We start from the raw sequence: 22138 nt of genomic DNA on the forward strand, positions 1-22138 counted from the left end.
CCGTTACATATTGTGTATACAAGATGTGATGCCAAACGGTTATTGTGGGTTTCGGCCTGCGGCTGTCGGGTTAGGTTTTGGGGAACACATATGGCCCCGTGTTCGAAATGATTTTGTACTAGAGATTGATCATAACGTATCGCTATGGTGGCCTATATTCGAAACATGGGGCGAAGGAGAATTTAACCGGATACATAGGAGTATCCATTGGCATTCAGTGAAACCTTGCCCCAAAAGTCACTGGATGGAAATGCCCCACGCAGGGTTTCTCCTAGCGCAAAGGTATAATATTGTCATCCACGTGTTAAGCATCAAAGGGAGTTGTACTTTCTTCCCGTTATTGGATGCCCCTGACGAGCCACAACCTCAAGCGATAACACTCGTATATGTTAACAGGGGACACTTCATACATGTTAAGTTGGAAGGAGACTACCCCATGCCTTCAGTGAACCAACTATCATCGTTACACCGAAGAATAGCTGCGGAACAGTGGGAAAAATGTATAGGTCGCGGTTACAATTCTACACCAAGATAATGAACCCTGAATTAGACTCAGACAAAGACCTGAGTATAAATGTTATCGAATATTAAATGGAAACTTGTATTTTTGTTAATATTTGTGTTAATTGTAGAATTTGTACAATTTATAATATTTGTATTAGTTTTAAAATTATTAATGTTAACAATATGAACACATTTATAATTTATTTATCAAGGGGTCAAAAGAGGCTACAATAACAACCTCGTGGATGTCATTCTTCTTCAATTCCACGATTAAGTTCGTCGGAGACCAGTCGGGTGTGAGTATTCATCCGCGTAAAATCCCTAACAATCGCCCGAACCCTAGCCTTGACCGAAAATGTTGAACACACTGGTTGAATACATTGCGATGTTTGCATACCTCAGGCGATACACTGCGACTGGGAGCAGGAGGTTTGGAAGAGAAAGATACAGGATCTGTCTCTGTATGTCATGAGGGGAAGGGAATGATCGGTCTGTGTATAATGAATTTAGAGCATCACCAAAGTTGCAATACCAACATTGCCCCTCTAGTGTCTTAAAACTTTGGTGATTATACCATTTCAACCCCTCTAAACATGCTTTATTTTCTTGTACATGTTGTTATAAAGTTTGTACGTGATGTAAAATTACATTTCAGTACATTAGATTTGATTTAGAGTAAAATGCATGAATAGTCCCTGTGGGTTGGTTAAATTTCACCTTTAGTCCCTAGTTTTTCAAAATTACACTCTTAGTCCCTATGGTTTGACAAGTTGTTACTCGGATAGTCCCTAAAGCGGATGAAGGTTACTCGGTTAGTCCCTGTGGTTTGACAAGTTGTACTCGGATAGTCCTTGTGGTTTGACAAGTTGTTACTCGGATAGTCCTTGTCATTTCACACCCACTTTACAAGAAAAACTAACCTCCATCCGCTTTGGGGACTATCCGAGTAACAACTTGTCAAACCACAGGGACTAAAAATGTAATTTTGAAAAGTTGGGGACTAAAGGTGAAATTTCACCAAACCACAGGGACTATCCGTGCATTTTACTCTTTGATTTATATAGTTATATAGATATAAATTATATTATTTTTTATAATTAAATAAAAAAAATACCAAAAACAAAACTGACACTTTATATACGCTGCGTATTGCACCCTACGGAGCGTATAGAAATTCTAGAAAGACCAAATTACCGTTGACTCAGACTGCGTATAGCCTCAAACGACGACAAATAGGTAAATTGGCACTTCATATACGCATCGTAGGGACCTGTACAATGCGTATACAAATAGCGGACAAATTCCCCCCAAGACTAAGCTTTTAAAATTTGGAATTACGAAATTACTTTTATACCCCTAGATCAAGCCTCGTAGAGACTTTCCAGGGGTATAATGATACTTCTCTAGGGTCAAAGCATCTTTGACTTTATGGAAAATTACCATTATACCCGTGGAAAGGGTCTATACGAGGCATGATCCAGGGGTATAGTAGACCTTTTTACTTACTTTTGTATTTATACGGTGTACCAAGCGAATACGAACCGTGGGTTAGGGTTTATCGTTTGTGGTCTGTGGGTTTATGTCGTCCGAGTCGACCGTAACGAGCGTAGGCCCGTAACTAACGTCGATTCCGTAACGAGCGTCGAAATGTAAATAGTCGTAACTATATAATATTTTTATTATTTAACAGATGTCGTCCGTAACGAGCGTAGGTCCGTAAGGCGCGTCGAATCCTTAACGAGCCGTAATTATATAATATTTTCATTTTATCGTTCGAGTCGTCCGTAACGAGGGTAGGTCCATAACGAGTCTCGAAACGTAAACAGTCGTAAATATATAATATTTTTATTATTTAGTGATGTCGTCCGTAACGAGCATAGGTCCGTAAAACGCGTCGAATCCTTAACTAGCCGTAATTATATAATATTTTTATTTTTTAGTCGAAGTCGTCCGTAACGCACGTAGGTTCGTAACGAGCGTCGAAAAGTAACTTGTCGTAAATATATAATATTTTTATTATTTGGTCGAAGTCATCCGTAACGAGCGTCGGTCCGTAACGCGCGTCAATTTCGTAACTAGTCGTAAATAAATAATATTTTTATTATTTAGTCAAAGTGGTCCGTAACGCGCGAAGATCCGTAACGAGCGTCGAAACGTAACTAGTCGTAAATATATAATATTTTTATTATTTAGTCGATGTCTTCTGTAATGAGCATAGGTCCGTAACGCGCGTCGAATCCGTAACGAACCATAATTCTATAATATTTTCATTTTATCGTTCAAGTCGTCCATAACGAGCGTCGAAACGTAACTGGACGTAAATATATAATATTTTTATTATTCAGTCGAAGTCATCCGTAACACAGGTAGATCCGTAACGAGCGTCGAAACGTTACTAGTCGTAAATATATAAAATTTTTATTATTCAGTCGAAGTCATGCGTAACACAGGTAGGTCCGTAAAACGCGTCGAGTCCTTAATGAGTTCCAAATATATAATATTATTATTTTTAGTCTAAATCGTCCGTAACGCGCGCAGGTTCGTAACAAGCATCGAAACATATTAGTCGTAAATAGTTATATTATGATTTGAATAAAATAAACTTTTACTCATATTTTGATATAAACTTTTACTCATATTTTGAAACAAACCTATGTCTAATAAATTATAAATAAGTAACTAATTGCACTACCTGTCATAATTTTATAATTTTATGATCCCAAAATTATTGAAACCGTTTGAAAACTTTTCTGCTTATATTTCTGTAACCGAAGATATACCTAAAAATAAATAACAAACTGACTGAAATTTATTTAGCTTATTGTTCTAAACTACTTCTTATTTTCAACTTTTTATTTTCTGTGTTCATATTTTCTTTATGAATATTATTCCATATGTAAATTAGTAAGTTTTTTGTGCATCATGATTTGTACCCTATGCTTATGGGCTTTTTTTTTAAAAAAATCGATATTTCAATTTCAACTTTAAAGTTTTTTCTTTTACATTTTAACCCATTTGAAATTTTTACTTTTAACTCAAACTTTTTCATCTTTTGTAATTTAACACAACACTTTATTATTTACAACTTTGGTCCCCCATTCTTTTTGTTGGTACATACGTATGTCGACTTCGTCTTGTATCGAGTCTTGTTTTAGATTTGTTAGATCACGACACGTAGAATGAGAAAAACTGGAAACTGGCCAAAACAAGTCAGTTCACACGAAGTGGCCAGTTCACATGAACTGGACAAGGTCACTTCATGTGGACTGGAACATGTCCACTTCATCTGGACTGGAACATGTCCACTTCATGTGAAGTGGCTGGCCTATATATAGTGGTCTTGAGTCTTTCATTGGTAACTTTGTCATTCCGGTAGCGAAGCTCTGCCGAAATATCTCCCGGTCTGTAATCGTTATCAAATCAATACAAGAGATAGTTAAGTGATTCTAGTGTGTATACAACTGAAATAACTCCGATACGTTTGATTCCGCCTCTCGTATTGGACGAGATCTCTTCTGAACGACTCCTTTGGTCGTGCAACGATCCTACAAGTGGTATCAGAGCTCAGGAGGAAGAGTTCTTACAATTTCAGCTGCAAATTCTGATTTCTACACCTTCTTTTCAAAATTAAACAAGGTGTCATAGTTAAAATGGCTTGATTTTGAAATATAACGTGCGAAACTGTGTTTTAACAAACCCTAGAAAGAATCAGCACTTAATTCGACCTAAAACCTAATCAATTGTGTCAAAAACCGAGTCGATAGTATGACATCATTTCCAGTTCGCATGAAGTGGATTCTGATCATTCAGTTCGGATGAAGTGGAGTCTGATTATTCAGTTCGCATGAAGTGGATTCTGATTATTCAGTTCGCATGAAGTGGAGTCTGATTATTCAGTTCGCATGAACTGGATTATGATCATTCAGTTCATGTGGAGTGAAGTATTAAGTCCAGTTCATGTGGAGTGGAGTATTAAGTCCAGTTCATGTGGAGTGGAGTATTAAGTCCAGTTCGTGTTCGTGTGGAGTGGAGTATTAAGTCCAGTTCGTGTGGAGTGGAGTATTAAGTCCAGTTCGTGTGGAGTGGAGTATTAAGTCCAGATCGTTTGGAATACATCCAGCTCGTTTGAACTTGGTCAGATCGATTGAAAATCAAAGTCCAGGTCGTGTGAAGTGGTAAAATATCCAGATCATGTGAATTGAAACCCCAGGTCGCATTGATTGGACTTCCAGCTCGTTTAAAGGTGTTAGTCCGCATGAATTGAACAGTGTGGCCAGGTCGCGTGAAAGGTCCATTTTGTGTGAAATTAGAGTTCAGGTCGCACGAATGGGTTAACAACATCAGGACGTTTGAATGTCAACAGTGTCTAGCCCAATTATATTTCATGCAGCACAATTAAATCCTCAGCTTTAATGATGTCGGCCCATATTCAGTTCATTTAAACTGATCATTTGTTTTTGTTATCTCCAGGTGTTTCACGAGGTAAACTAGTGCGCATCAAATTAGTTTGTCTCAAACTTAGTTCGCTTGAAACAATCCCAGATCGTGTGAATCTTCAACAGTTTGTTTGAAAGTTTGAGTTTGTGAAATTTTTGAAACCGAATCATGGAAAACGGGTTTTACAATGCCTTTGCTAGTCCGATGACTATTACTCAAAGTACAATGCTAGAAAATGAAACGGGGACAATGCAAAAACCACCTAAACTTATGGACATTGATGATTTTAGTGGATGGTCCGAACGTTTTGCTAACTGGGTTGAGGCATACCACTTAGACGCATGGGAACATACTGAATTTCATTATACTAGACTAGTTGGTAAAGGTAATGTGAAAATACCAATTAGAGAATTGAGTGCTGAGGAGAAAAAGAAATACAAAGATGAGAAAATGATGGTTAGTTTGTTACAGCAAGCGATTAAAGAAGACATCTTGATCTTACTTCAACACAATGGAAGTGCACATTCGATATGGACATAATTAGAAGCAAAGTTTCTTGGTAGTGATGATATGCTCAAGAATAAAAAGTCGCTCTTGAAAAAAGAGTTTGATCTATTTTGTGGTTTGAGAACGTTGAACACCAAGCAGATTATTGAAAGATATTGCAACTTGGTGAAAAACATGAACAGATTGGGAATCAACAAAGATAAAGATGAGTTGATTGAGAAACTGGCTTATGCGTTGCCGCATGATTTTTGGGGGACGTATCTAATGATGTTAAAGAATAAAACAGATTTTCACAAGATCACACTGAGTGAGTTTATTAAACATCTTGAGGCTCAAGAGATGGAACAAAGGAAAATTGCTAGAATGAAGAACTATGATGGAGAACAAGATATTGGGTTGTATTTCAAAGGCGGTGTTAGTGATAAGACCAACTTTTCTCCAAAGGTTGAAACTGCTTTCAATGCGAAAACTTCTTCTGAAAGTTCATCTCAGGGATCAAGCAGCAAGACAGGATTTAGTTCATTTCCATCATATGATCCACATTTTACAGCAACAAAGAGTGGCAAAGTGCTTCAATGCAACATTGCATTAAATTTGGAAAATGATCAAACTATTCAGAGGAAGTAGCTAAAAGCCATATGTCTTTGTTAGTAACTGTGCTTGAATCTTATGGTAGTTTAGTTGCAGGGAGGATTGGGAATCCAATGCTTACAAAAGAGGATTACGATCAATTTGATGCTGAGGAAATGGAATTAATGGACATAAAGTGGTGCTTGGCGAGCGTGTTGAGAAGAGCCGAAAAGTTTAAACAAATTACGGGAAGAGATGATTTCCGTGATGCAAATGTTTCTACTTTAGGCTTTGATAAATCTAAAGTCACTTGTTTTCGTTACAGGGAAAAGGGGCATTTCAAGAGAGAGTGCACAAATCGCGAAGCAAGTGGAGCTCAAAATCCTTTTGGAAACAATGACTACTATCGAAAGGCGATTTATCATCAAGTTGCTCAACAGCCGTATCAACAACAGCAGCCATAAACCGCACATGCTAGGAAAGAGATTGAAAGTTCAAAGAAAGCTTGTTTTGGTAATCAAGATGATGGAAGTTCATCAAAAGGATTCAGTTGGGATAAATACATTCCAAATGATAGTAAAGCTTGTGTGGTAGATCAAGAGGATGAAAAATTGCCCGAAGGTTTCAGCTGGGACAATTATTGTCCAGACAAAGAATTTCTGGAAAAAGGTTTTGTTGCTCAGGTTGTTAATGATTATACTGATGACTATTGGGCAGAAAAAGTCAGAAAAATTTTAAATGCTGAAACTGAGAAAAAGAAAAAGGTTGAAGAAGAAATTCGAGTGAGAGAAGTCAAAGAAGTTCCAACATTTGAAATTAAAACAAATGTTGATGCAGTCAAGATTTCTGAGAAGTGTATGAACTGTGAGTCTTTGATAAAGCCAAATAATGAATTGCTACACAACATAAAAAGGCTGAAAGAATCATATGATGTCTTGAACAAAGCCATGAATCAGTACAATGAGACAAGCAGTGAACAAGCCACAGCAATGAACACACTCAAAGGAGCGTATATGAGATAGCTTGACAATGTCAATTATTTCACTGAGAAATGTGTTGAGCTTGAGTTGAAGTTAGAAACACAGAGAATCGAAACTGAGAGAGTAAATAATTTGTTAAAAAGTTACTCATGTTCTACTTTTGTGGTTGACAGGATTTACCCGATAGTGGAAGGGATGAAGACATTTGAAGAAGAAAAGACTTCGGAAGAAAAGAAGTCTGAAACAAAAGAAGATGTTGAAGTGAAAACTTTTGGTAAGAAACAAGGTGTCAGCTATAATAAGTGTCCACCCCCGGTTGAAAATGGATATTCTCCGCTAAATCCAAATTCTAAAAGAGTCAAAAGGGCAATCAATTTACTGTGGGAGTCTGAGCCTTCAGTTAACTTGCCAGAAAACATTGATGTCACGTTCACATTGTCCGACACTGATCATGAGTCCGAGTTAATAAAGAGTGTGGTCGATCAAGTGTTGGATAAAGATGAAGCGGAGGAGTCAATGTCGAAGTCAGAGTCGGAGTCTGAGTCCAACATGTCCAAGTCAACATTCAAAAAGGATAAACGGGTTTACGATAAGGAATTTTTGTTGTCAAAGAATAATTTGAATGACGAACCTATCAAAGTAGCTTATACTTTGAAAGATTCTGACAAAATATTTTCTTATGAGACTTCTCCAATAAGATTGTTAAATCTGAAATGATTAAAAAGGTTTTTAAAATCACAGAAATTAATATTTCTGAAATAAAAGTTTTAAATCTTTCTGGAAAACCTAAACAATACACTTCAAGAGATCAATAAAGAATAAACAAGAAAATGGGTTACAATTACGGTTATAGTTTTCAAAAGAAACCAAACCGTAATGGTAATTTCAAAAAGAAATGATTAGGATTTAATCAACCGAAAAATTATAAAAATGAAAAAGTTAATAAACCATAAACTGTGTTTGTTTCAGGAAAATCATCAGGAGTTGAGAAAGAGCAAGATTTCAGAAAGCAGACGAACAAAGAATTCCTTGCCAAGAAGCAAGAAGAAATAAAGAAAAGTGTTGCTCAGAAGAAGATAGAGACGAGAACCTGTTTTCAGTGCAAAACAGCTGGTCACATTGCCAGGAATTGTCCGAAAGCATTCAAACCAAAACAGGAAGTTCCTAGAAAACTGAAAGAAAAGATTGTTGAGAAAACCGAACCACCAACGAACAGATTTAAAGTTTTTGAAAATTTAATTTTTGAGGTTGGTGAGTGTTCGAAAAATGTTTTCAAAAGAAAGGAGAAACTTAACAACCAAAAATGGGTTGTTAAGAAATCAAGAGATAGTGCTGGCGATGAATCTGATTCCACAAAATCAGAGGAGCCACAAGTTGTTCAAAACGAAGAGAAGCTAGTACCGCTATTGGATGATGAAAATTTTCTACCATTGCGGGTTGAAAATTTTAAATCTAAAATTGGCAAAGTTGAGATTTCAAATCAATTCTTTCCTGAAAAGAAAGAATTTGATGTTGAAAAAGTCTTTAACCCCAAGGTTCAAAACATTTTTGGTAAAATGATTATGGGAAAGTAAAGGGGGTTAAGGAATTTTATGAAAAGAAAATGAATGGCAAGAAACCGAGTGTTGATAACTCGGAATCTCCCAAGGTCTGTCAGGCTTAGGAGAATCAATCTAACTGAAAAACCTGACTTGCCGGAGCTCCCAAGTTGGTAATCGTGGAGCATGAATTGGCATCATTCTTGAAAATTGTTTTTGAAAATTTTAAAATTTGATAAGTGTGACTTGCCGGAACTCCCAGGTTGGTAAGTGTGGAGTAGGAATCGGCATTTTGACATTTCAACCTACTCGTGGTAATTGGTTGAAAAACAATCCTTCAAGTGATTGGTAGTTGTGCCTACAAGTGGTTAATCAAGGTCATTAAGTTGAACTTGATTTAACTTTCATCAAAATGATTGTAGAATAAAATGATGAACTAAAACCCCATTTTTACGAGTGATAAAATCAACAAAATTTATTTTCCGGAAAAACCATTTTGATTAAAACAAACTTAAGTGTTTTGAAATCATAACGGGAAAATAGTTTGTTGTCAGGGGAAGTTCTGATTGTTTATGCCAAGAGAATGTCGATTTGAAGCAATTCATATCAGTTTATCACGTTCTTGTACAATTTATTTTCAAATTTTCCCAGAAAATCAAAATTGAAACATATTTTGATTTTAGGGGGAGTAAAAAATTAGAAAATTTTGAAAATTTGAAAAATACAAAAACATGATAAAACCAGAAAAAGCCAAAAGCATTGAAAAATTCAAAAATGAGTTTGGTTGTATAAAAGAGGAAATGATAGTACATCAGTGGACTCTCACAACATGCTAAAGATTTGGAAAGTCAAAAAGTGATAAATGATCTCACTAATGATATGTCAGTAGGTTCTTACTCATTTAATAGATTGTTTTCGAGATATAAACATAAAATTTGAATGCTTACTTATCTCGTGGGGAACATCTCTCGGATATATGGGTAACCCCCGAAATCTTGTTTGAAAGATTTTCTATTTCTGACATACTAGGTCTTTGTGCGTGGTGATATCTGGGGTATTATATTAGTACTTCTGATTTTGCGGGAGCAGTAGCCTAGTCCTCGTATAATACTTCGCATTTGCTTTAATCTTTAAAGCCAGCCCCCTGCTAAAAAAATGAAAAATATCGAAAGATATGTATCAATGGCAGTTGAAGAAAAGATCCCCAAACGAGACACACCTAAAGTCGAACCGACATCTCTCTGATTTTGCGGAAGCAATAGCCTGAGCTCTCACGGTCTCGCATTTACCCGTTTACAGATATTACTAGTGTACATTCACCTGTAAGACTGAATATAGAAACCTAGATACGAGAGTATATTCTGAGGTGGGACACACGAATAAGTCAAGTAATTAAAACACTAAATTCGTATCTCGAAAGAGTTGAACTTTGTGTAAAGATTTAACTGATAATCTTCGTGAATCGTTTAGAACTTAAAATGTTTAAAGCTTAACGGTGTTAGTGATTTGTCTCATGAACTGATATGATCCTCTTACACGAACTAACAAAAAGTGTGTTTGTAAATATTCCTTTACTGCATTTCTTTAAAATCAAAAATTCAAAAAGATTTTAAGTGTGTTTTAGCATAAATCTTTTGAAAATACAAAAAGATTTTCGATAACTGATGTTGAAGAGCTGATTTTCGAAATTCCAAGTGCTAGACATGATGAACATTTCGTGAGGGGGAGTCTGTGTTTAAAATGAATAAAAGAATATTTTTCCTACAAGTGGTTCATCAGAGTCTAAATCATTTTGAATAACTCTTGCAAGTGGTTTCTGAATTTGGAAAATTTTTTGAAACTTATGTTTGAGGTAGAGAATGTGCAGGTTTGAAGATTGTAGATAGCCAGGTTCCGATACCTGAAGATGGTGAATTCCAGACTGCAATCCCAGCATATTGAGAGGGGGAGTCTGAAGACATCGAGAGGGAGTTTGAAGATGCAGAAAGCCAGGTTCAAATCCTGAAGTTCACAAGTTACTGATGCTGATGATCTTAAGGAATCAAGAAACCTGATCAAGAAGAGCATAGAGCCAGGTTGAGATTCTGGAAGAAAGAGAAAGAGAATGATTGAGGATGCTTACAATGGAGAATCTTTGGAGAAAGTGAGCAGACTGATAAGGACTGAAGGTTTGACAACCGAAGACTCAACACTGAAGACTCGTCAACATCTGAGGAGGAGTCTGTTGGTACATAGGTCTGTCGACTTCGTCTTGTATCGAGTCTTGTTTTAGATTTGTTAGATCAAGACACGTAGATAGAGAAAAACTGGAAACTAGCCAAAACAAATCAGTTCACACGAAGTGGCCAGTTCACATGAACTGGACATCATGTGGACTGGAACATGTCCACTTCATATGGACCGGAACATGTCCACTTCATGTGGACTGGAACATGTCCACTTCATGTGAAGTGGCTGGCCTATATATAGTGGTCTTGAGTCTTTCATTGGTAACTTTGTCATTCTGGTAGCGAAGCTCTGCCGAAGTATCTCCAGGTCTGTAATCGTCATCAAATCAATACATGAGATAGTTAAGTGATTCTAGTGTGTATACAACTGAAATAACTCCGATACATTTGATTCCGCCTCTCGTATTGGACGAGATCTCTTCTGAACGACTCGTTTGGTCGTGGAAACGATCCTACACTTTTTATCTTTCACAAGTTTTTCGCTTTACGTTCCCTTCTAAATTTTGAGAGTTAACATGTCGTAGCGTGCATGTGAGGTTCAACGTTTTTGCTCTTTGTTATTTTATATTTGACAGACCCGACGCAACACGTCCACTTTTTCCCTTTTGAAAACTTCCCCGCAACGGCCGGGTCCTAGATTGAGTAAGTTATTATTTTGTATATTTTTTCGTTTCTGGTTAATTTCTTTGCTTTAAGACACTGTAACGGGTGTGCGTGGTTCAACGATTTTAGTCTCCTTTTCGTTCAGTGTAATTTTTACCATTTTATATATTTTATTTTTACGATGTTGAGAGTCGATGTCGTTGTGGCATTGGTGGTACTTGGCACGATTTTACGAACGTTTTTAACCTATTAAATTTTTTACTAATATTTTGTTTCAGTTTACCCCTATACTTCCTTTACTTAAAAAATTTTTTTACGTGCGTATTTTATATATGGGTATGTATAAATATGATTTGTTATACATTCCGACGTAAACGTTTTTTATAGATGAGTTAGGTCAAATATAATACGTTTTTGTTTTAAGAAACCATTTTTACGTGCATATTTTTATGTACGTTTTGCTATAAATTCAACTTGTTCTACGTTTCGACGTAAGCTTTTTTGGGAAATGATTCAGGTCAAATATAATATGTTTCTGTGTTTATTTTATGTATGTTTCATAAAGTTTTTTTTCGAACCGAGCGGAGTCAAATTATGGTTTCTTTTTCTCCCCTTTTTCCGAAAGCTCTATTTAATCCCTTTCGATTGCATGTGCATATTTTTCTTCATACCTGTTACATTTTCTATATATGAGATGTGTCATATATAATACGTTATGATTGTTCGATATGAATTTCATTTACTTTACGTTTGATCCAATCACAATGCTTATACGGGTTATACTGAGTTCAACTGGATACGTTGAAATGTGTGTTTTTATGTGGTTAATGCATCATATAACGTTCGGACTAATCAATTCAATGTTTACAATGTAACCGCGCCGCAACTCGGGCGGGTCTTAACCCTAGTTTAAGTTATTTAACATTTGTTTTCTTAACTATATTCTTATTTTTTTCACTTATTAATAATTATTTAATATTTTATTGATCACCTCTCCTTATTATGTACAGATAACCAAACCATCTATCTATTATAATAAAATAAACCAAGTTTTGGACATGTGTAATTCATTGAAGCCATATATTTTTATAGATAATTAATATCAATTAAAAGATACTTATACAATTAAATTCAATATAAAAATAAACAAGATAATATATATAATATTTTAAAATAGAGTAAATTGCAAAAATCATCATTTATATATGTCACTTATTGCAAACTAAGTCCTTTGTCTTCAATAATTAGAGAAAACGTACTCGATGTTTGCAAACCCTTACAAGTTATATCCTTTAGCTCTAACTCAGTTAATTTAAATGATTTATTTATTTTATTAAACTAAAATACTTAAGGGTAGAACCTATTTCAAAAATGTTTAAAAGGTGTTTATTGGTTCTATACTTATTTTTTCGTGTTCAATTCTCAACTCAAATACGGTAATCACTATGTTTACGTGACATTTATAATAACAATCAACCCCATCCATCGTATATCAAGTATATCATTTAGTTTTTTTTAAGATATAAATTTTTATTAGATTTATTCAACCCGTGTAATAAAAGAGGTTTTTTAAAGATATAACATTTTTATTTTTTACTATACACAATTACATTTATGCAACTCGTGTAATACTCGGGGTTTTAAAAATATAAGTTTTCTATTATGTAGTATATAAAATTATATATTTATTCAATACAAATAATACATAGGATTTATAATTAAAGATATAACTTTTTATTGTTTGGTATATAAATTACATGTGTTCAACCCGTATAACACAGCCTCCCGCTTTCGTCTCCCTAACGGTCGAACTTAGTCTCGCTCCTCAGCTTGACGAGGTTCTTAAAAATGTAACTTTTTTATTATTTAATATATAAAATTAAATTTATTCAACCCGTACAATACACATGGTTCTTAAAGATCTAACTTTTTTTATTATTTAATATTCTAAAATTACATTTATTCAACCAATTAATAAACGAGATTTTTAGATATATATTGTTCTATTATTTGGTATATAAAATTGCATCTATTCAATCCGTGTAATAAACGAGATTTTCAAAGATATATTTTTTTTATTATTTAGTATATAAAATTGCATTTATTCAACACGTGTAATATACGGGATTGTAACCTAGTGTAGATAATGTTGGTGCACTTGTGTCTGTACTTTGTCTGTATTCGGTCTGATATAAACGATGTCCTGTTTTGTATTGTAAGTTGACCAAGTCAACCATCCTCCGGTTTGACTTGGACAACATTTGAAAGATGTTCAGATCGAAGGATAGCCTCGAAGGATACACCTGATCCTTCGAGGTGATCGAAAGATATGGTTCGACCATGGTTCGACCATTAGACCTCGAAGGATGATCCTTCGAGGTCCATGCTGATCTTTCGTATGAACTGTGATCGATAGATGATCCTTCGGACCATCTATCAGATCCTTCGATCCAGACCTGCTGAGCTGGGTATATATACCCATGCATGTGTTGAGTTTCGGTAGACAGACACACAGACAGAAAGAGAGAGTATTCTTTGAGAGCATTCTGTCCAAACTCACACACACATCTTAGAGAGTTTATAGAACACTTCTGTAAACATTGAGCTTGTAACCGAACCCTCATTGCATTAATACAAGTTGTGTTAATCGGTGAACTTGTGTGTTTGTTTCTCTACTTGCTACTAACTCGGTTTGCTTGCTAGCTTGGATTCCGCACTCGCTAGTAGGTTTGTATAACAAGGTTTAGGTTCGTAATCCTCCGCGAAACAGGGACCTACAAGTGGTATCAGAGCCTCGCTCTTTACCTTGTTTAAAACCGGGTTTTTACAAGTTGTGGTGTGTTGAAACACTTGGTTTTGCACCTGTTTTTACTTGTTTTCTTGCTTTTTCTTTGAGTAAAAACGTGTCTAAACTAACCGGGAGTGTTTTAAAGTGGGTTGGGTAACTTGAAAACTTGTTTTTGAGTGTTTTGGTGAATTCCGGCAAATATTCCGGTTAAGGTTCCGGTCACCGGTTTCTGGGTTAAGTTTTCCTTTTTGGGTAAATTATCTTCGAAAATCTTGGTTGGTGGGAAAGTTGTCAGCCTACCATACCATTCTGCCGAAAGTTGACTTACCTACCCATCACCTTTTCACCAACCCGTCACATCTGTGTCAGTGTGTCAGTGCACATTCGAAAGATATCCTTCGACATCGAAAGATATCCTTCGACATCGAAAGACAATCCTTCGATCAGTGACAGCTCGATAGATAAACATCTTTCGAGTAGTCCTTCGAAGTTCGAAACATATCTTTCGATCAGGGAATCTTTTCGAAAGATAGTTGTTTTATCTCGAAAGATAAGGATCTTTCAAGTGTGAATCTTTCGAGATTTTGAGTCTTTCGAAGCCAGTGCTCGAAAGTCAACAGTGATCCTTCGAACACTGTTGATCATTCGAACAAGTGTGATCCTTCGGAAGTTAGCTATTCGAAAGATAAGTGTCCGAAAGATAGGGATTGACTCGAAAGATAAGGATCTTTCAAAAGGGAATCCTTCGAGTTCTTGAATCTTTCGAAATTATTGTTCAAGACTCAACAGTAATCCTTCGAGTACTGTTGATCCTTCGAACAGTAGTTGATCTTTCGATTGTGGTCTGTTTATTGTTAACAAGTTTCTGTGATTTCAGATCTTTCGAACAGGATCGTTCGGCTGTGTGATCTCTCGGATTATTCACTTAGAATTTATTTTTCTTGTCAAAGATGAATCCGAGTTGGTGGAATCCTGCCCCAGACAGTGGTAAATATACAAGTTCAGGAGTTACTCCTTCATGGTGGGGTACACCGGCTCCTGATAGTGGAAAGTACACGTGTACAAGTCTATCACCATCATGGGCCGAATCTCCAGTATCTACATCTTCACAAGCAAATGCTTTACCATCAAATCAATGGGCATTAGTAACGGGTCAAACTCCGAGTGTACAAAGTATCTTATTAAGCGAAAGCGAAACAGGAAGTTTGAATCGACCCCCAAAACTGATGAGTTTGAATGAATATCCAGGATGGGCTGAGAGGTTTAAAACATATGTTCTTGGTCAAAATACGGAACTGTGGATACGTTTCACCACAGATTTCGATCAAGCCATAGAGGTTGCTGCTTCAGAGACTGCGTCATTTGCTGATCTTCCCGAAGATAAAAAGAAAACGTATGATCTGGAAAAGAAAGCATACGCCATTCTCACCCAGGCTTTGAGCAAGGATATTTATCACCAGTTTGTCAGCTTCAAGACAACTAAGAAGTTGTGGGACGGGTTGAAAACAAGAGGAGTAGGGAATGAAGCAACACGTCAGCTGCGTCATGACCTACTCAAGAAAGAATTTGACAGCTTCGCTTGCATGGATAAGGAGTCTCTGGGAGACATGACAAGTCGTTTCTATCACCTGCTTACTGAGTTGAACAATTTTGGAGTTACAACAACTCAAGCAGAGGTGGTGAAGAAGTTTGCTGATGCCTTACCTCCTCAATGGAGTAGTTTCTTGGAAATCCTTAAGTATAACGGAGCGTTGAGAACTACAACTTTTAACGACTTCGTGCAGCTTTTGGAAAACAAGGATCAGGAGGAAACATTGAAGGCGAAGAGAGTTCCATTGCCACAGAATCCAGAAGTGTATTATGGAACTTCCAGCTCTTCGTCTGCAAGAACTGGTTCACATGCTCCAATTCAAACGGCGTTTGTCACAAGTACAGATTGTTTTGGCAATCCAATACAAGTTCCTGTTAAGCCACCTCCCACCACAGACATATTTGGAAATCCAATCCAACCACCTCCACCTCCTCCTGCTCAACAACAACGTGCATGTTATGGAGGAACATCATCTGCTGGTCAACAATCAAAGCCAAGTACAGTACAGCTCGACACTTCAAGCTTCTCCAAAGTCAGTGTAGAAGTAGCCAAGGAACACATGGAGCTACTTAACACTATAGTGAGCGCGTACTGTGGGTTGATAGAAGGTCAGATTGGTAACATTAATCTGACACAGGAAGACTATCGGCAGATAGATAAAGAAGAGATGGACTTGATGGATATCAAGTGGGCCTTTGCTAGTGCTGTGAGAAGAGCAAAGGATTGGATGGAAAGTACTGGCAGAACCAGCTTGGAAAGTAAGAGAGACACCAAGTATGGGTTCGATAAACAAGCAGTAAGGTGCTTCAACTGTGGTGAACGGGGTCACTTTAAACGGGAATGTGCAAAGCCAGCACAGCATGGAAACCAGAACCCCTTCAGAAACCAGGGCAACCAGCAGAACCAGAACAGGAATAATGAACGTACATTAGTGCCTGTCAACAATCAAGCCAACCGGGCACTTGTAGTTCAGATGGATGAAGGTTGCGACTGGTCAATCCAGTTTGGTGGTGATGGTCCTAATGGTACAGCTTGCTTTGCTCAAGTTGTGAAGGATGTAGTTAGCACCAGTGGTGGAGAATCTTCCGCCAGTGGTGGTGAATCTTCTGAGGATGAAGACTCTTCTGGGTACAGCAGGAGTGTTGATGAAGATTCATCTAGGTCAGGCGATGAGAATATGGGCGAGACATCTGGTGTCTCAGTTGATGCTGATATTGATGAACTTTTGGAGGAAGCTGCAGCAGAAACTCAAAGAAGATCTGTTCTGATGGATCAAGCTGCTTGTACTTCGTCTTCTCTCCATTCAGCCTTTATGGCTAATGTCGACAGTTCTTCAAGTCAGGTATGTGTCGATGAACCCATTGCTGTAAACTGTGATAACTGTGATAGCTTGCAGGCTAAATGTGCTGAGTTTGAGGCAAACATGTCTGAGTTGCAAGCCAAACATGATGCTTTACAAGCTAGTTTGTTTGACTTGCAAGACAAACATGATTCCTTGAATGCTGAGTGGCGTGCATTGCAAAGCAAACACGAGGCTTTGCAAGAAAAATATGATGTGACATTCATCCACAATCAGAAGTTGACTGTGGATCTTTCAAAATGCACAGAAGCCAATATGTTTTATGAAAACCATGAAAAGGAATTTAAGTCAATGATTGAGACATTAAAGAAAGACAAAACTGAATTGACTAAAATGGTTTCCAGAAAACAAACGGACATTAATTTGTACATCTCACGTCTTGAGGCAATGCAAAAAGAAATGGTCTGTGTAAAAACGGAAAGTGAGGCAATCCAACTCAAGCTAGACAGCTATTTGAGCTCTAGCTACGTGTTGGATCACATCATTGACGTTCAGAAAGAAAAACGGGATGTCACATGCATAGGATACAAAAAATGTCCACCACCAGTCAGACACAATTATGATGCCATGCCTGATGAGGAGGATAGAGTGTTCTTCGAACCATCTGTTCCTCTTGATGTGAAGGAGTTTGCAGCAGGACTCGGATACCAGAAAGAAGTATCCTCAGATTCGGATGTGTCAGCAGATACATCTGTAACTGCTGAACAGAAACAGGATCCTCCAGTTGAGGTTGAGGATGCTGATTCTTCAGATGATGAATCTGATGATGCTGCTCCAGCAAAGTCTGATGCGGTAGTCAAAAATGAGGACATACCTCTTGAGAATCACATTCTATGTGATCCCCCTGCCACACCCGCTAAGACTGTTGCAACTGAGTCCTCGTCTGAGAAGGAGTCGGAGAGTGTGACCTTGCTGTACACTTTGGTTGGTGATGATAAAATTTACTCAGACAAAGATTTTCCTATTAAGAACGTTAATCAATCCTTAATCGATAAAGTCTTTGAAAATTCGACAAGTAAGTTTTTGGGGAAGAAAGGACCACATGTTACAGTTACACAGTGTCCTCCAATCCCAAAGGCTGAAGTTCGAAAACAATTTGGCAACAAGAAATTACCAGCAATGCCAAAACAGCAAAATCACACCAAGCCCAAAGGAAAGGCACCGGCTCAAGTCCAGAAGAAGCCGAATCAAAAGAAGAAGAAAAATGTTAACTTTGTGAAATCGACGGGAACGGACAAAATTGAAACGTTTGAAAATAAATCTAACTTAGATTTTGTCAAGAAAGCTACTGTTTTGAAAAGGAATGAACAAAACAGCTCAAAGCCTAGTACCTCGAGTTCACAAGGTTCAACATCATCGGCTAAGAGAACACATGATTCTTCGAGGTATGTTGAACGAAGATCATGTTTTGAGTGTGGAACCATTGGGCATATAATTCGAAATTGCCCTTACCTTTATAAGCAAAAAGGGAAGGTTGATGATCCCCGTGACAAGACTGACCGTAAGCCATCTACTTCCACAAAACAAGATCCCCGACTTGTAAAAGAAAGGGAGAAGAAGCAGAAACGCCAACAGGTCAAAAGGATTGAAAAAGCAATTAAAACCGATGTGGTTCAAAAACAATCTGTTTCTGTAAAATCAACACATTCAAAAACTTCAAACTGTAATGAAGTTAAAATGTTAAAGAATGACACTGATAAAACAAAACAGACATGGAAACCTAAATCGGTTACTGAATCAGGGGGACCATCACAATTTACAAACCATCAAAGACAAGAAGTTATTGTCATTGATGAAAATGGAAGACCCAAGACCACAATGGCTTGGGTCCCTCTCTCCAACTAATCTCTGAGTGAGTGTGCAGGAAGTTCCAGGAGGAACTATTGATAGTCTTAGGATTGTTGATGGTGGAATGTCCTTGCACAAGATAGGCGACAGAAGAAATTGTTGCCTTTGATGGAGAAAGAGGAAAGAAAAAGAAAATGTGGCTGAATGAAGTTGCAAAAATTCGACCAAATGAAGAACGTGCCAAAAGTTGGTCATTATGGTTTTTGATCGGGTCCTCAGGAACGAATGAAGTGAAATGTGTGTCGATGCCTTTGCATGGATTGAACATCCGCACACCATTTCTGAAAGAGAAAGTCAAGACCTTCGCTGGTACAATGTGGAAGACCAGCCGGACCCGGAGGTTTATGAGCTTGTTGCTGTCAAGAGATTTCTCAGTAGTTGCAAATTCGACTTTGAAGTCCACACCGGGTGGATATCCAGTTGGGAGAGTGCTTAGATTCCTTGCAATGCACGGAACAGTTGCAGGATACGCCTTTAAATTCTTAATCTCTCCTATACTTGTCGATATTTTAGCTGCTTTGTGAATTGTTATTATCTCGTACAGCACTCTTTGACATGACACGTTGATCTCGGATATCACCTTACACGTGATTGTTTCATTATGAAACTCATCAATGTTGTCATGGTCCGCACCGCTTACCGACATGCCAACTCATTTTTCCAAAATTTGTTAAATCTTTTCTGATAAAACTTAATTTTGGTAAACGGCATTAAGGTCAAGCAAGAGTAAAACCAGCATCGGGAAATCATTTTTGTAAATAACTTTGTGTTTTAAATTTGTCTTAGTTTATTGATTTTAGGGGGAGTAAATCCAAAAATCTGAAAATCCAAAAACATCGAAAAATTTCAAAAACACAAAAACAATAGAAAAACAAAAATGAGTTTCCTGGCGAGCAAAAGAGAAAATGATAGTACATCAGTGGTCTATCCAAACCTCTTTAAACCTTAAATGAAAAACGATAAGCAGCTCTATATAAGATGTATCGGTAGGCTCACAATCATTTTAAAGTGTGCAGGGTGATATAAATCTTAATCGACTGAAGACCAGGTGGGAACCATTCATTGGCATATGGTCTTAGTACCGAAATTTCGTTTGATAGATTGCCGAGGTTCTGAGATATTCGGTCTTTATGCTGCTTATCATCTGGGTATCATGGTTGTATCTTTTACCAAAAAATAACGGGGACACAAGTCTAGATCTTCCATGATACTATACATACGTGTACATATTGCATACTGCATTCGACCTCAATAAGTGATAAACAATCACATGTCCAAATCAAATAAGTGATAATATATCACATTTATCCGGGTGTCAAGTTCGTCTCTCTGCTGTACGGAAGTACTGACCTGTTCACGGACTTGCACCTGTGCCCTCATGCATACGAAAATCAAGTTCCTCATCAATAAGTGATTATATCACATAGGACTTGTTTTCAAATCAAAATAAGTGAGTATCTCACAATTTTATACGGTCAAACAGATGATAATCGGTATACTCACCGGTAAGATGAACTCTCGTGCATACCTTGATACGGGAATGTGTCGTGATGTGGATGAACACCGGTCGGTAAGTATAAATCATACATTAACGTATCCTCTAAACATGATGACATCTGATAAGTTGAGCTTAAGTGGACAACAATACCGATAATTGTTATAAGATGCTTATCTTAATGTTAACTAACTGAACAACAAGAGTGTTTTGGCATGACCGTACACTGATATGATTCTCTTACCCTCGAAACTCACAAAAAGAATGTTTGTATATATTTATTTACTGCTTAACCTTTATTAGTTCTTTTAAACAGTTTCATCGTTTGGTGCATATCAGCACGACATTAGCGGTGATGTCGTTTGATAACACTCAAAGGATTTTAAATTGTTGTCTTTTAATTTCAAAAATACCAAAAAGATTTTAGGCTTGTTTTAATATAAACTTTATAAAAGCCAAAAAGATTTTATTTCTGCTTTATTTTCGATCGTACGATGTTGGAGCTCAAGTCTTCGTTACCTGAAACCTGACTGAAAACCGAACTGACTAAATCTTCATAAACGGTCGAAATTTGCATGTTTTGAAAGTTAAAAAAAACTAAAATTGACAAATTTATTAAACTTTCAAACTGTCGGACGGTGTTTGATTGTGACATGGTCATACGTGTGTCTTTTGTTTATGCTAACTATATTCCAAGCAGTTGTTCTCATTACGCGTTTAGATTTCTTGCATGTGCAGATTCTAAAGGCTAGGAGAACATGGTCGATGACGAGCTTTGGAATGAAGACACGAAGGCACTCAATGAATGAAGGTGATCGAGTCGCCGCTGGCCATCATCAACACCACAAGGATCTCACTTCATAAAGATAAAGTCTTTTCACGAGCATAACTCAAGGGGGAGCTTATGTTAAGGGGGAGTTTGTCAACACACTTCCTACATGATACGGGTAGTTTGTTGATACACTTTCTACTTTCAAGACGTGAAGACTTTGAAGACCCTCCGACATTGAAGACATGATAGGACATCAGAGTCTTGAAGACTTGAAGACCAAAGACCGTCGAAGTTCAAGACGAGTCTACACTTTTAGAAGAACAAGACAAAGATTAGAGATCAAAGACAAAGCTACAGCCAAGGGGGAGTTTGTTGGTGCACTTGTGTCTGTACTTTGTCTGTATTCGGTCTGATATAAACGATGTCCTGTTTTGTATTGTAAGTTGACCAAGTCAACCATCCTCCGGTTTGACTTGGACAACATTTGAAAGATGTTCAGATCGAAGGATAGCCTCGAAGGATACACCTGATCCTTCGAGGTGATCGAAAGATATGGTTCGACCATGGTTCGACCATTAGACCTCGAAGGATGATCCTTCGAGGTCCATGCTGATCTTTCGTATGAACTGTGATCGATAGATGATCCTTCGGACCATCTATCAGATCCTTCGATCCAGACCTGCTGAGCTGGGTATATATACCCATGCATGTGTTGAGTTTCGGTAGACAGACACACAGACAGAAAGAGAGAGTATTCTTTGAGAGCATTCTGTCCAAACTCACACACACATCTTAGAGAGTTTATAGAACACTTCTGTAAACATTGAGCTTGTAACCGAACCCTCATTGCATTAATACAAGTTGTGTTAATCGGTGAACTTGTGTGTTTGTTTCTCTACTTGCTACTAACTCGGTTT

The 22138-nt window shown here is 37.3% G+C and overlaps 1 protein-coding gene across 1 annotated transcript in view; it reads right to left on the bottom strand.

Moving 5' to 3' along the window:
• LOC110935882 (probable leucine-rich repeat receptor-like serine/threonine-protein kinase At3g14840) overlaps positions 1 to 22138 on the bottom strand; it is a 55981-nt gene that overhangs the window by 32799 nt on the left and 1044 nt on the right. The window lies entirely within an intron of this gene.

The sequence above is a fragment of the Helianthus annuus genome, chromosome 11, assembly GCF_002127325.2.
Source record: "Helianthus annuus cultivar XRQ/B chromosome 11, HanXRQr2.0-SUNRISE, whole genome shotgun sequence".
NCBI classification, from domain to species: Eukaryota; Viridiplantae; Streptophyta; class Magnoliopsida; order Asterales; family Asteraceae; genus Helianthus; species Helianthus annuus.